This window comes from Haemaphysalis longicornis, unplaced genomic scaffold (assembly GCF_048455015.1).
Source record: "Haemaphysalis longicornis isolate Haplotype H1 unplaced genomic scaffold, Haemaphysalis longicornis Haplotype H1 scaffold_1, whole genome shotgun sequence".
Taxonomy (NCBI): Eukaryota; Metazoa; Arthropoda; class Arachnida; order Ixodida; family Ixodidae; genus Haemaphysalis; species Haemaphysalis longicornis.
Genome location: NW_027526203.1, coordinates 400,257,514 through 400,270,780, shown reverse-complemented (window position 1 = coordinate 400,270,780; position 13,267 = coordinate 400,257,514). Strand labels below are relative to the sequence as shown.

At 47.3% G+C, this 13,267-nt stretch overlaps 1 protein-coding gene across 2 annotated transcripts in view; it reads left to right on the top strand.

Annotated features, from left to right (window-relative positions):
* Positions 1-13,267, top strand: part of LOC144155401 (uncharacterized) — a 142,400-nt gene that overhangs the window by 694 nt on the left and 128,439 nt on the right. The gene's annotated exons all lie outside the window — the stretch shown is intronic.

The window sequence follows — 13,267 nt, the reverse complement described above, 5'->3', positions numbered from 1 at the left end:
TTTTGATTGCCGCTGATATCGCGTGTGAGCCAAGCCGGCGCCTGTAGTGCGGGCTTCCCTTACTGCCAGCAGGGGTACACGAGCATTTCTTTCGCCTTGCATTTCTCCAAACATGGTCAATTATTCTTAAAACGTCCGCAAGCATTTAGCTCAAGAAATACAGTCAGGCGTTCCCCACTTTGGCAATTTAATAACACTATAAAGCACAAGAATAGAAACGTCTGAACGATTACTACTGGTTCGCGGTGCAGCGATGATGAAGCCATGCTTTTCGCGGAAGCCAATACCCCCAAAATGTTGTTTTCGTTTTAAAATATAGTCGCGCGCACCGTTACCCTTTCAACCATAGGAAAAAAGGGACTGCCACGGGTGACAAAATGACACGCGACAGGTGTAGTGCAGGGTTTCTTAATTCAGTCGGGGATTTATGGCATTCCGCTTCGTCAGAGCGTGAATACAGAAACCTGGTATTCCTTCGAATTGACGTGTAGTTAAACGCGTCGGTCACTTAAAAGTTGGCTGAAGGGTTCATATTAATGTATCGTGAGCTTAACTTGCCCGTAATTCACAAGTAAAGCGCTCGACTTCACCGGTTTGTGGTAACGCACAAGCTTTGCTGCCAAGTCGAGCGTGGCTAGTGATACACACGCATTTATGGTGCGAGTTGTCTTCGCTTCTTTCCTTCGAAATTTCGGTTTCAGCACCGTACTTTCTACCACGCAAGCAGCGCCGCGGGAGCTGCAGCTCGCAGCCGTCTTTGCCAAGCAAAAATGTTAAAAATGAAATTAGAACGGGTCGGCGATGTCGCGAAGATTTTCAGATAGGTGGTAGCTTGTCCACATATACCCCTGTCACCACCATGTACGCTCGCATTAATATTCTTCTCTCGCTTTCGCGCTCTTCTACTGCCAAATCCGGCATGTGTTTCTGGCGGTGTATTATCAGCGCCGGGGGCTGCACAACAAAAAGAAAATGGTCAAACCTCGTTAGTCCGTATACCCTCCTAAGTCGCAGTCTCCGCTGTTCTGCTACCACTAACCTGATGTAAATGCATTTACTCCTAACGTCCACGAAATGCGCACCATTTGAACTACATGACATGGTCGGTTAACGTACCATATCTTCGTCTTCATACCGCACATTACCAGTCACGTGCCAAGTCAGAGGCATCTCGCTCACAACACAGGAACGCCATCAACAGTTGGGCAAAGGACAGTGGCGGCAAATAGCGCAACCACGTTTTTGCGCGGAGCATTCAGCTGTCACGTGAACGTCATCCCGCTGTCACGTGGCACTCTCTTGTTTCGTTTTCTGCGCTCTGGTCAATTCTTGACCGTTTCTCTGGCCCGCGGCTTCGCCCATACGTGTCGTAGTGCATTTTAAGTACTCTTTGGGCCCTTGCTGCACGCAGGGAGGGTGCGGCGGGGTCAGAACACCGTTAGGCTATTTGTTATCACGAAAGAAGGCCTCAAATCACCTCGGCTGGCGAGGGAGGAGCAGAAAAAAAAAAGTTGTGTACGTTCATCTCTGATCAACTGAGATCCAGCAAAGCTGGCTCTCATTTCGTCTCAGAATCTTAACAGTTCAATCTCCAAAACACGGTCCTTTTGCTCCTCACTAACTTTCTGCCTCCTCTTAGGATGAGGAACCACAACTACTCCTTTCATATAGGGAAAATGCCTTGTCACCTTCTCATCAATATTGAAAGGAGTGGCGGGTTATTTTTTGCTTATTTTTTTTTCTGACATGAACGTGACATTAACAGCTTCACTGTAAAAAAAAACACATATTTGTCGCATGAAGACAACCGCTGACAGCCGTTTCTGGGGTGCGGGACGTTAGGAGGACGCTGCTGACCAGTGTCAAGGCGGCAAATCTCAACTGATGATGTTTGCGCAGTTGACCTAATGTTGAGGAAGGCCTAGTTTTCCGGCCGAAGAAAGCAGGAACAAAATGTACTGCCGTTTGCTGTCCGATTCTCCTGGGGAAAGCGCAAAACCCTGCCTTACAGCTATAGGTAACGGCTGTTTCGTTGGCAAGAATGGGGCTTGTTCTATAGCGCTGCTCAAAGCACGCTACAATGTCTCCTCAACAGACACCTGCTGAGAGGATGGGGCAGCGGACCAGAGCGGCACAGGAGAGAGAGAGAGAGAGAGAGAGAGAGAGAGAGAGAGAGAGAGAGAGAGAGAGAGAGAGAGAGAGAGAGAGAGAGAGAGAGAGAGAGAGAGAGAGAGAGAGAGAGAGAGAGAGAGAGAGAGAGAGAGAGAGAGAGAGAGAGAAATTTAATCAAGGGGGAAGATCTGGGTTTTGTTGACATTCCCAAACAATATGGTACAGTGTGTCTGGGGCTTTGTTGTGAATAGGTGATCATAAAGACTAGGATCGATGGAGCGTAGTCGTGTTGGGGGTGGGTAGGTATTAGTCTGTAATTGCCTCAGGATGACTTCCTGTTCTTTCATGGCCTGATCGGTGACTGGTGGATACATTTGTCTCGCTAGTCAGTAATGTTGAGTTATGTCGGCGTATGCGAGGAGTGGTTGCTAGGTCAGCTACGACTCTTTGTAGTGCCCGGTGGGCGAGTTCTTGGGCCAGGACGTGTGCCGTCTGATTGCCGCGAAGAGCAGAGTGGGCCGGGGTCCAAATGATGTTGACTTGCTTCTGTGGGGTTGGTTCGTATGCTCGGGCGGGGAACTTGACTGTCCGTAATAATTACTTTGGCCTTTGCCTGGGAGTGGGCAAGGGCGATAGCCGTCTCTTCAGCCCGCTGGGTGATAGACGACGGAAGCGTCAGTGTTGAAATAAGGTCGGTTCCAGAGGTAACGACCACCGATCTTACCCCGTATCTCGCGTATTCCGCAGCGTCTGTTTAGACGACGTGGTCTTGGCCTCCATACTGTTTTTCTGATGCAGTAGCTCTTGCTATGCGTATTCCCTCATGATGTGGAGGGGACATATACCGGGGTATTTGTCGGACAAGAATTCCGCTCCTTATGTCAGGCGGGATTTCCACTGCGTTTTGAATGGACTGACAGTGGTCTGCGAAAAATTCAGATTTTATTCTTCCGAAAACATTTTCTCTTTGGATGAGTGTGCGTGGTTTTTTGAGCTCCTTGAAAACGATACCTTGAATTTTGTTGGTCAAGTGTGCGACAGAGGCAATCCTTCTGAAAATGTAACTCCCGTCTCGCTGTAGTCACTGTAGTTGACATAACTCGGATGATGGAGTGGTTAAACTATTTATGAATGATTATCCCATGATGTGAATGTTGCCATAAGTGGCGGTTGCCCGTCGGTTCTAACACACACATTGTAAAGCAAACAATACTGCTTTAACGAGTACTATAGCTAGAATTAGACCGAGTACAATCTCAATAATTACCAAAAGCAATTACCAATCTCGCGTTAAAATTGAGTATGATGACGCTCCCGTAACCATTCCGGCGTGTTTTAGAAAACAACATAAAAAGTTGTAATATGTAGTATGTGTCCTAAAACAAATTACAACATGATTACCGCAATAATACAGCTTTTTCACATGTAGAATTTTTTTGTCTGTCTTTTTTTTGTTGGTGTTTCAGGATAGAGATTGTATAATTACATTTGCCTGATATCAGTGGCGGTCCCAAGGGGGGGGCGAAGGGGGCGGTCGCCCCCCCCCCCCCCCCCCCAAAGAGGTCCTCAGTTTCTTATTTTTAGTTTTTTTAAGCATTCCACATGCGCGAAGTTAAATCCCAGCGGGTTTCACCGCATACTCGCACACGCCTCCATGGTTATCACCACCTCCGCAGAATTGGCGCAAGGAGAGGGGCGATTCTTAATTCGCCTGCCCCCCCCCCCCCCCCCAAAAAAAAAAAAAAAAACGCCCCCCCCCCCCTCCCCAAAACCGATCTCTGGGACCGCTACTGCCTGATAAGGTATGTATTTATCTTTCCACTCCTGCTTGGGCCTAATTATTGCCTGCAGCATTTTCTAAATAAATAAACAAAACTATAATAACCTCACCAAGTTTCATTACGCTGATTCGTCGAGCAGATTGGGCAACCTTTCTCCAACATCAAACTCAAAGGATCACCCGGCATCCTGCTCTTCATAGTTATTGGTAACACTTCGCCCTCGTTTCGCGAACAAAGATATTCGCGCATTATGGGCGATGTGGAGCGAATTTATTTACGCCAAAATTGGTTGCTTAGAATAAGTTTTTGAAGAGTGCAGGAGGCGGATTTCTAATGAGCTAAAATGGATGACAACGACAACCAGGACAGATATTCTAAGGCTGTCCTTTCAGTCCTGTGCACGGCTAATCTTGTGCATGGCGTATGACATGTTTTACTGAGAATATCGTGCGGTTCGCGGTGATAACATTGAGTTTCGTCGTTGCTGCTTGTGTACAGTGGCACGTTGCATTTTATTTATTTGATGCGCTCTTCCTGATTTTTTTTTGCTTTCTTTTGAGGGCGCCTTTGTTCCACAAAATGCAGTTACTCTGTCCTTATGACTGCGATTTTTTTTCCCGCTATTCAGCCATTCTGTAATGGCCACTATTTGGTTGTATTGAATTAGAATGGTGCGTTGGCGTATGCCGTATCGGGCGCGTTCCTTCCTGAGTTGCCACTGATTACTGATGCTGTCTTAAAATGACGCGAAATTTTATCTGAGGAACCCTGTATGACGTCGAACGTCATGTCCATTGTGCCAATAGCCGTGCACACAGTTATCCAGCGATATAAGTAAACGCTAAAGGGATATGGTCGGAATGGACGCATTTTAATCACCTGAAAGGGCTGGGCCGTGAGCCGTTATGGTTACAATAGGCGAATGTTTTGTGTCCCTGTTGTAATCATCACATGACCTGTTTCAAAAAACTTGTTCAGCTGAAAAAAAGGCGGCTTCCCACTGAGTGCGGGTTTGCTGATTTGGGCCTTTGTCGTTCAGCTGAATTTGAATGGGGCAAGTCAGCGTCAGCGTGTTAAAGTTTAAATGCTCCTTCGCCTTATTTTCACCATTCCCCGCGCCACAGTCTGTATACTCTTCACCTGCCTCCCATAGAATGTGGTCGTGCATGTAAATGATGCATTCTTATTGTTTTGTTTTGCGTTCAACTTACCTAACTTGTTACGCTCAATGTAGTAAGCAGCCAGCCCTGCAGTGAGGAGGAGGCAAACCGCCGCATTTGAGTGCCGCTATGCACTTTTTTTTCAAGACAAAACATGCGGGCTCCTAAAAAAGCATGCAGTGTGACTATTGCTTCGTTATTCTCCAAGGACTGTTCCCGTTTTTATAGCTCCAGTGCTTGCGTCGTGACGGGGGATACCTCTGGTTCACGTTCGATTCTTGGCCGCGGCGGCCGCTTTTCTGATGGCGGCGAAAAGCAAAAACGCCTCACGTACGCACGCACATGCAATGGTAGGGGGCAGCGGTGCAGTGGTAATCTCCGGCTGTTTCAAATGCGATTACATTTGTGGGCCGTTTGGATTGTGTTTTGATAAGGGATTACGGCCATTTTGCCATGTGAGCTGATCACGTTTTCCCGGCCTTCGTATACTTGATCAGGAGCAACATACACGTAATCTTTTTCCTGGTCATGGCGTCAAACTTTGGTTACTGGTATCAAAACTAGAGCAGCGACTGTGGAACAGCCGAATAATTGCTGCTGCAGTTTTAAAAATCTGCACAAATTCAAATAGTTGTCTAGTAATACGTAGAATTCTTACGCCGCTTGTATATATATTGAGTTCTTTACAACCAGATTTGGCTATGAGTAGCGAACTACATTGGGTTATTGTTTTAAGTTCCCTTTTATTTTCTCCAGTGACATAAATTTGCACCATCGTAGGGATTAAGTGCCTTTACTTCGCTAAATAGGAATTTTTCTGCAGACGCAAGGCGTAGGGGAGGGTTGGCTCTTATTTTCGCTATTTTTTATTCGTATTTCTAACGTTATTTTCCAAACTTATTTCGATTAGTCCTCGTTTTTTGGAGATGTACAAGATGCATATTTTTGATTTCGTCGGTTCACTTTCGTAAAAAAAAATGCATTTTTCTATTTTAAATTTCTTTTGGTTTTTCGAAATTCCGTTCGACAAAGTATCTCCATTTACGCTATTATAACGATTTAATCTGTTACTTCCACCAATTATGCATTTTGGGGTAAGGAAGGGCGTTACACGGTTTGCTTATTTTCTTCATTGTTTAAATTCGCGTTTATAACTTTCTTCTCCGGGCATTTTTGTTTACGTCTTCGTTTTATTGGGAGAGATGTACAAGATGCATATATTACAGCGAAGCTGCTAGCCTCTAGTTGGTCGGAAAAGTTCGTGTCGTTAACAAAAAACCCAGGCGGGACCCACCAGTTCTCGCCCAAGACGCCGAGCGCATGCGTCAGGCCAATCATGCATACAGCATAGAGCTCAGTATTTGCTTAAAAAAAAAAAAACCCCGCAAAACAAGCACCGAAACCGCATTATGGATAAGGCGCCTGTGAACAATGGGACACCCCACCACCACCACCATGTGTTCCTGGTGAAGATTATGTTTGCAGATTATGTTTGAAGGCTAGGCAGGACACTAGGGTCACTAAATAGAGCAGTTCTTGCCCAAGACGCCGAGCGCATGAGCCAGGCTAGGCAGGACCAAGCATTTGCCGTCAGAGAAGCCGAGCTCAAGCGACGAGCCCGCCGAGACGACGAGAAACATTTCATACCCTCCCCCATCAGCTTTTGTAGTGGTTTACAAAAGCTTCGCTGGACACCCACTTTTGCAGGGCGGGATGGTGACCATTTTTTATTTCCTCAGTTCACCTTTGTAAAACATTTTTATATCTAAAAATATCTAGCGAGGTAAAAATATCTAGCAAGGTCATCCATCGTGTCACAATGACCTTGAGCCGCCGTAGTGCAAGTGGGGCAAGTGTGACGTCATGTCACGTGATCCGCTGGGTGTCGCAACTGGGTTCGTTCGGAGCCTCGCCGCTGCGGTACCACGTGACTAGGCAAAGTTTGAACAGCTGCTTCGCTGACGCTTGAACGCTTTTTCTCGCCGTGGATGGCGCGCTGGCTGGGTTGTCTTAGCGTGCGCTTCACCTTCGCACGTGATAACTAGGTTTACCAGTGTGAAACCTGACCCATTTTTTTTTTTTTGTAGTCTGCGCGCTGAGGCGGGCTAACGTTGAAGACCGGTTCGTGCACGCGTATTTATAAAGGTACTCGGTTCTATCGCTGGGTACGCGTGCAAAGAAAAATGAAGCGTTCGGGAAAGGATTTTGCGTTTTTAACGGTTCTTACTGAGCGCCAGCGGAAAATGAAGATACTAGGCCGTCACAGCACATGCGGGTGCGCGCATGCGACGATTTGCGTCACGTGCATGAACGCACCGACTAGTGGCATGGATCAGTGACGTTTCTCCGTGGGCGTAGATTCGTCACGTTAAATCAGCCACTTGCCACTGTTCTATTTCTTGCTTTTTGCGCTTTTTAACTGGGAAAAACTGGGATTCAACTGGATTACATCTACGTTTAGGTCTTAAGATGTGTGACGCGATAGCGTTACTTCGGCGTGGAGGGAGCGTTTTGGAAGAGAGTAGCTGCATGTACCATTTATGCTTTACCCGCCGCGGTGGCTCAGTGGCTAAGGCGTTGCGCTGCTGAGCACGAGGTCGCGGGTTCGAATCCCGGCGGCGGCGGCCGCTTTTCTGATGGAGGCGAAAAGCAAAAACGCCCGTGTGTACGAGATTTCGGCGCACGTTAAAGATCCCCATTGGGTCAAAATTAATCCGGAGCCCTCCACTACGGCGCGCCTCATCGCCTGCGCTGCGTCGACGCGTTAAGCCCTACAATCAATTCAATCAATCAATCAGTACCATTTATGCTTTACAAGCACTGAAGTTTGGTGATGAGCGCTAGACTAGCCGCAGCGGTTTTTAATCCCCATGGCACAGAAAAGTGTTTATGGGGGAGGGCCCTTTTTCGAGTAATATTTAGTGAAAGTTTGGAAAAAGGGGGCAATGAGATAGTAGACCCCAAGAAAGCCCAGGGCCCCAGAACTGGCTCACGCTGATCTTGAGGGGACAAGCTGTCCAGAACAGCCTGCCACGTGTCGATGTAAGTTGAGTATGTAATGTTTTATTTGTTAACCCTTGAGCATATTCTTGGATGTGACGAGCTTGATTGAAGAGTGTGGGTGTTTCCCAGTATTTCGCACCTTCGCCCGTGTAGATGTATGCATATATGGGTTGGTTTTTATCCTGCCCAAAGTTAGCAATTCTCCGGCGTTCAGATCTCCGCGTGGCAGGGGGAATGATGGTTTTCCTAGGCATAGGTTGAGGAGAAGTTGCCCATATTTTTCTGGGAGGGGAGTGTGGTATAGTCGTGGTCAACAGGAGGAGTACGGTAAGCGAGTTCGCGTGTTTGCTGGTCGATTGTGTCGTTCCATTCCAGACCCTTGTGGCCGGGTGTTATCGCGATGTGAACTTTCATCATTGTGGACAGCAGAATCTTTCTTAAGCGTTTAGCTACTCTGCCTGCAGCCAAGAGACTAAGGGCCTGTCGAGGATGAGTAATGACGTTAAGGCAGTTATTCGATAGTTCCGCTAGGCGTATCACCAAGAGGGTGGCTCCGATTTCCTCCTTTTCGGTTCCTGAGTGTGGGACGCTAATGAAGTCACAGCGATTTCCACGATAGTCCACTACTGGACTTGTTGCCTTCCCATTTTGGAACGCCCCGGCGTCGACCCATACAGTATTTGCATGGTTTTGGAACTTTCCTTTCCTTCAAATTCCTTCTATAGCAGGAATTTTATCCTGGCTTGTCGCCTGCCCTTGCGGAGGTTTGGATCTGTTTTTCGGTAAAGGAAGGGCTTTTACGGAAAGTCGTTGTGTCGTTGACACCCATCATGGCGTACAGCCGTTTTTTCTTCTCGAGATGTGCTATATGCCATAGGATGACCGGTCCCAACTTCGCTTTTCCCAGACGCTCCTTTTGTGCTAGGATAGTGGCCTCTCTGATTTCTTCAAAAGTATTATAAGGCACAATTTAAAGACCCTTGCGGGGATTGTGAAAATTGGGGCTGCCCGGATGGTGTTTCTTGCTGTACATTTATGAGCAAAATAAATGTTATATTATCTTTTAAAAGAAACCGGGCCAACTCCACTAACGTGAAACCTGGGGAGGGGCGTAGCATGCAGTGTATAAGTGTATTCTTGGCGCCTTCGTGTTTTTGCCCACGGAGATGAAAGCGCTGAGGGGTAGGCGTATCCAGCCTTGCTGTAAAACTCTCGTGTCTTTGAAGTACGAAGCGTTCTAGCGCGAGGAATCGGAAAACGAGTGTCCCGGTGTGTTCTTGTAGTACGAGTTTTTGCCCACGGCGATGAAGCGTTCTAGCGCGGGGTGTTGGAAAACGAGTGTCCCGGTGTGTTCTTTTAGTACGCGTTACGGTCTAGCGTGAGACGTTGGAAAACGAGTGGTCCGGTGTTTTAGTACCGTGACTACATGAAACCAAGAGGACGACAGCAGACGCGGACAGCCGAGCCCCTAATTAGGGCCTCGGGCCTTCTTCAATTTTGCCTTCTTCAGGCCGGCCTAGTACAGCCTGGTTAATTTCAGGTGCGGCCGGCTGTACGATATCCGGCTCATGATTAGTGCCTATATCAGTTTTGTTCTTTGTACTTTCATTCCTTGCTCTTCCCCTCTACCGGCGTTTTACAATGTGACCAAGTGGTCAAATATATCTGTTATTTTGGTGATTGGGATATCGGCTCTGTCGCTTCTTTGTAGGACCATGCCGAGGATTATTACGTGACTGTTCTCTGGAATCACATACAGTGACAAATTTTAAGTTCTTTTTTTTTTTTTAAATTGGCCGCATGGTGGCATCCATCGTTTTACAGATACAGCTTGCGGCGGTGACAGGGCCACGAAAAATCCGAAAAGTTATTTTAAAATTCGCACAATGAGAAGCCACATACCCGGCTTTATTTATTATTGTTACACATTTTAAGTTCGTTGGTTACAACCGAGACTTTCCATGGTTTTTGAGAGCTTGGCGTTAATGTTCTGTGGCTTTTTTAGCCTAGGTGACACAATGTTGGCGCTGGCATCAATTTCTGTTATCGGAGACGGTTGTGTAAGTTGTTAGCACGGGTGGGGACCGTGTCCGCCGAGCATGCGACTACACACGGCGTGGGGAACGAGCTTACTGCGCAGGCGCAGGCGCGTGACCAAATCGCGTATCTTTCCCTTTTCCTACGCCGAAGGATCATTTTCCTCTTTTCCAAAATATAATTGTCGCTGCTCTGTTTTCCCGATGCCGGTGAGCCCCGATATCTCTCTACCTCAGTTGTAGTTTCCTGTTAGCACCTATGACTTACTTCCGCGGACGCTTGATGAGCACGGCTGATAGCGGACGGCTGGCAGCCACGTCAAAATCGAAAAAAATGAGCCTAATAACACTATCGCGTTAATACTACTTATGTGTGTACGGACTTTCAGGCAGCGTATACTGCGTCTGGACCGCCAAAAGCCATGCCGTACATGAAAAAGAAATTTGTGGAAGTGCCTTCCGCAATGCAGTCACTGGCTTTTTTCTACTTACACTGACCGGGCTGTCGCTTGACAAAATATCACTACAGGTGCATCTTTCCGGCTCACCGCAGTTCTTGCACAACCGATATTACTCTCGAGTTATTCAGTGTAAAGCAAAGAATTTTCGGGCAGTTCATTTGGAAGGCAATAACTTACTTTGAGCACAGTGTCAAGTTTAACACGTTGCCGCACGCTGTTCCAGAGCTATGAGAACTACCAGCTTTAAGTATATACTAGCAGTAACTTTTGGCAACTTATCGTAGAAAACTATTTAGAGTTAACGGCGTATTTTTAGTGTTCATACCCAACTCGGTACCTTTGTCAGGGCGAAATGTCACTTTTCTGCAGTGGTTTTATTGGGTTCCTGATTGGTCGACCTTTTCAGCGAAAAAAGCTGGGGATGTGGAGTTCTAAACCCACTGTTTTCATTAAAGATCATTTAGAGTGTAAGAAAAGCCTGAGCATCAATACAACACCGACACTCACGGTTAAAACTTTGGCTTACACTTTGTGGGTAGCTGGCGAGTTGGTGGCGCTGATTTTAGTTCAACAGCGCAACGGTGCTGGGACGAACAGTAAAGAGGACGAGACAACTGATGACTTTCAGGCTTCTTTTTAAATTAAAAACATTGAAATATGTACATATTATATGTTCTCTGCTGAAAAGGGTGCCATCAAATGAGGGATATCTTTGAGAAACACATGATAATAGAAAGTTTCAGCACTTCGTATGTTCCGTCGGTTCCGTTCGTACCGCGTTGGCCGGGACCCAACTGGGCATTCGTTCCGGTAGGGTGAATTAGTTCCTCGGGCAGGCCCTCGCCATGCCCGCGCTTTCGTTGCGGGGAGGTGTGGCCTCCTCGCAGTGCCGCGCACGCAGGCGGTCGGGTCCAGGTACGAACGGGAAGGACAGAAGAAACGGAATGCTGAAACTCTCTAATACAACACTGCGTACCCTCTGCGAAATTTCACACCGTTGTTCCTGCTATCAAACTGCCAGAAATGCCAAATCATTGTCCGTATAAATTTCGTATATACGGAGTACACTGAAAACATGCGGAGCCTGATTTCAGCTGCTATCGAAGATAAAAACACGAATACTGTGCCAAATGTTTTCATTCTGAGCAATCATCTCATTATGTATGTGCTTTAGTTATCTGAAAGAGTATGTGCTTTAGTTACGCTTCGGCGCGCCATACTTCGTATGAACTCCGCATTCCCATAATTCCGTACATACGGAATGTTTCAGGAGGGTTGGCATGGGTATGAAATAACTCGGGAATATGTCAGTATACAGCTGTGGCACATCAGTAACGTAATCAACCGCGAACGAGCAGTAAACATTGCACTTGAATACACGAATAAGATGCACGGAAGGAGGCGATTTACTTCTACAATCGAGACGCTGAAGCTTTTCTAGTACATGTGTCGCTCCTAGGAATCGTATGTGCCTCCTGGGAAACTTCGCGCACACGTTGCTTAAAGTTTGTTTTATTGAATCGGGCCCCGCACTTTTTTCGCAGGCAGTACACGGGATGAAAGGTGAGAATGTTTGTAGCCATTTACATTATTAGAGCGAAAGCTCTACTACGCTACATCTTTCAAGGTCATTCGTCGCTTCGCAAGTGATCTTAGGCCGCCGGCACGCAAGCTGCGCCTTCATTTTTTATCGCTTCGCTCGCTCGGAGCCTCGCGGCTGCGGAACCACGTGACTAGGCGAGGGTGTAAGGGCTGCTTCGCCTGCGCTTGATCACTCAGAGATAGCTGGGCCGTTTGTGTGTGCGCTTCAGCGCAAGCGAACCACGTGACTAGGCGAGGGCGCTTGGTCGCTCAGTCTCGCTATTAATGACGCGCCGGCTGGGCCGTCTGTGGGTGCCCTTTAGCGTAAGCGAAATTGGGAATCCGATCATCCGGTGGATATAGCTAGTCGGCAGGCTGCGAAGTCTCAAGCAAAGGCAAACTTTCACGAAACTGTGTGAAAGTCGTTGCTTTCGATTGTGACAACTAGGTTTAGAAGTGTTCAACACGAGTCATTTTTTCTTGCGTTCGCGTAGATTGGGGAACCTGCCAGTTTGCCCAAAATTGTGGAGGAAGAAGGCAATTGCACAGGACAAAGGCGGCTGCTGGTTTTATAGCGCATAAATTAGATTGCTCTGCGGCCTAAAGTTTCCTTCGGACGATGGAGCACATAATCCAGTTGGTTTTTTGTGGGGCAGGCAACGCGACTTGAACATCGTATCTTCCGGCCATGGAATTAGCTTATGGACGTACGGGAGGAATTACGCTTCATTTTGACATTTGCTTTTTGAGAGGACTGGGACAGGACCTTGAGACGCTTTAACCTGATGCAAGTTGTGCTATTACCCTTTTAGGTAGGATGTATTACCCTATGGGAATAGGGGCGACATGCGCAGTTTTCAAACTGGCAGAAACGACGCCACTAAACCATGCCTCGCTGATGATGTCCAGGGGCTATCCTTGAATGAATTCTTCGAAGCCATTCCAGGCCCAATCCGCGTGTTGGCACGACCTCGAGATTTCTGGAAGGTGTCATCGGTCCCTCTCCTACAGAGAAACTTAGAACTGAAGAAGTGCTTGCTTATGTCGCTAACCAGCAGCAAGCCACGGATCTCCTGAGACAAAACTGCGTGGTCGATCTCGTCAGTGAGGTCACACCTACTGCAGCCTGAACG